The 2,500-nt window shown below is 56.0% G+C and overlaps 2 non-coding genes across 2 annotated transcripts in view; both read left to right on the top strand.

Annotated features, from left to right (window-relative positions):
- The first annotated feature begins 95 nt into the window (after positions 1-95).
- LOC145969543 (5.8S ribosomal RNA) lies at positions 96-250 on the top strand. The gene has a single exon (XR_014438160.1). It is a non-coding gene; the product is annotated as a 5.8S ribosomal RNA (ribosomal RNA).
- Positions 251-1,467: 1,217 nt separating this feature from the next.
- The window catches only part of LOC145969477 (large subunit ribosomal RNA), a 4,073-nt gene continuing 3,040 nt past the window's right edge, over positions 1,468-2,500 (top strand). The window contains exon 1 of the ribosomal RNA XR_014438116.1: positions 1,468-2,500. This exon is cut by the window's right edge and continues 3,040 nt beyond it. This is a non-coding gene — a ribosomal RNA (large subunit ribosomal RNA).

Raw genomic sequence — 2,500 nt, forward strand, 5'->3', positions numbered from 1 at the left:
GATCGAAGAGCCACGATTTTCTCTCACTCTTCGGAGTGGAGACCACGATGGATGAACTGTGAAGCGTTCGACGAACGCGACGAATGAAAAACGATTACCCTGAACGGTGGATCACTTGGCTCGTGGGTCGATGAAGAACGCAGCTAATTGCGCGTCAACTTGTGAACTGCAGGACACATGAACATCGACATTTCGAACGCACATTGCGGTCCACGGATACAATTCCCGGACCACGCCTGGCTGAGGGTCGTTTTAACAAACCTAAACTGCTTGCGCCCTTACGCAAGCTGACGAGCCACGGCGTAGCCGTGAAACGACGAAATGTCGTCGGCTGTCGTCGCTGTGCCCCCGTCGCATTGCGTAAACGGCGTACGAGCGATCGTTGGACGTTCGCCCGAGAGAGACTAGAGCCTCTTTGTCACCCTCCCAGTATGTATTGGCGACGGGTTCGACGAGAGGCCGTCGTCGATTGGCGTCGTCTGAAATGACACCGAAGGTGTGTGCAGCGAGAGGAGTTATAAAGAGGAGGAGAGAGGCGCGCGTGTACGCACAAAGCGTTTAAAGGATAGCGAAGCGCGCGCGAGCGGCGCCCGGAGGCTGTCGAATGATATGGAGAGAGTTGTCGGCGGAGATATACACAACGACGACACACGAGAGAATATGCGAAAAGTTTAAGCGAGAGGAACGACGACGAACGACGCGCGACACTCGAATGATCTCGCTCTCTACGAGTGATCTCGTAGTTGGCGAATAAAATGCAAAAAGAAAGCGGCGCAGCAGCACATTCTGCTGCGTCCGTCTTTCTAGCGCGTCGTTGTCTCTTCCGATCGCGTCGTCGCGCTGTGCGACTCTCTCTCGGTCTCTCGGTGCGCCAGCGCGCTCGCGCGATACCGCGCCTTTTATTACACGCGAGGCTTCGCCTCCTATCTCGCGGCGCGAGATACCTTACGGTAAAAATATATGGAGAAGGGAAACCGCGGCGCGCGCACAGTCGTCGTCCGGCGGTACGCGGAGGGAGAGAAATTGCGAGAGAAATCCACCCTTAAAAAAGCGGATGAATCGCGAGCCGACCGCGTGTCCGAGTCCACGAAATTTTCGAACGAAGATTGTGACCGGCACGCGTCGTCGTGTACTCGTCGAATCGATTCCATACCGCGCCCGTTATATATATACACGCGCGCGCGCGCATCATAATTACGCCGCGCCGTGTTATTATAATCGTGGAAGTTAGAGGGACGGAAGAAAAGAAGCGCAAAACGATATTATAATATATCTATCTCCTCTCTCGCGTCCCCGCGAAACAAGACTAGATTGTGCCGCGCGCGCAATATCGGTCGGTGCGTTACCGCTAACAATAGTAGTAGTTAACAAACAATAATGATACTACTTAGCGCAATAACTCCACCACCGCACACTCCCTCTATCTCTCTATATCACTTTGTAGAGAGTTTCTCTACAAAACTCTGACGACCTCAGAGCAGGCGAGATTACCCGCTGAATTTAAGCATATTATTAAGCGGAGGAAAAGAAACTAACTAGGATTTCCTCAGTAGCGGCGAGCGAACAGGAAAGAGCCCAGCACCGAATCCCGCGGTTCCGCCGCAGGGAAATGTGGTGTTTGGGAGGATCCGCTTATCCCGAGGCGTCGCGTCGCGTCCAAGTCCATCTTGAATGGGGCCACTTACCCGTAGAGGGTGCCAGGCCCGTAGCGACCGGTGCGCGTCTCGGGAGGATCTCTCCTTAGAGTCGGGTTGCTTGAGAGTGCAGCTCTAAGTGGGTGGTAAACTCCATCTAAGGCTAAATACGACCACGAGACCGATAGCGAACAAGTACCGTGAGGGAAAGTTGAAAAGAACTTTGAAGAGAGAGTTCAAGAGTACGTGAAACCGTTCAGGGGTAAACCTAAGAAACCCAAAAGATCGAACGGGGAGATTCATCGTCAGCGGCGCTGGCTTCGCGTCGGTGGGCGATGTCCCGCGGAGTCCTCGCGGCTCGCGCGCGGGCACGCTACCGTGCGCCGATGTCCGGCTGTCGTCGTCGTGCACTTCTCCCCAAGTAGAACGTCGCGACCCGCTGGGTGTCGGTCTACGGCCCGGGTGCGGTGACTGTCGCGTCGCCGGTAAAACGGCACGCGACAAACCCTCGGTCGCCCGGCCGGCTGCTCGGCGGTACGCGCAAGGTATCAGGCCGCACTTCTACACGGTGCGTCGAGGCCGTCGCAAGCGCGCGCCACGGTACTCGGAGGTTACGGACTTTGCGCCGTCCCCGGTCCTGGCCCGCTGTTGGTTAAAGTACGGATCACCTTCGACAGGCCTGCGAACGTCTCTCTCACGGGGGACGGATACCGGTCGGCGACGCTACTGCTTTGGGTACTCTTAGGACCCGTCTTGAAACACGGACCAAGGAGTCTAACATGTACGCGAGTCATTGGGACTTGTCGCGAGACCTAAAGGCGTAATGAAAGTGAAGGTCGGCCCTGGCCGTCGACCGAGGGAGGATG

This window comes from Camponotus vicinus, unplaced genomic scaffold, assembly GCF_025532165.1.
Source record: "Camponotus vicinus isolate PSW18456_S1 unplaced genomic scaffold, iyCamVici1.0 SCAF_3, whole genome shotgun sequence".
Lineage (NCBI taxonomy): Eukaryota > Metazoa > Arthropoda > Insecta > Hymenoptera > Formicidae > Camponotus > Camponotus vicinus.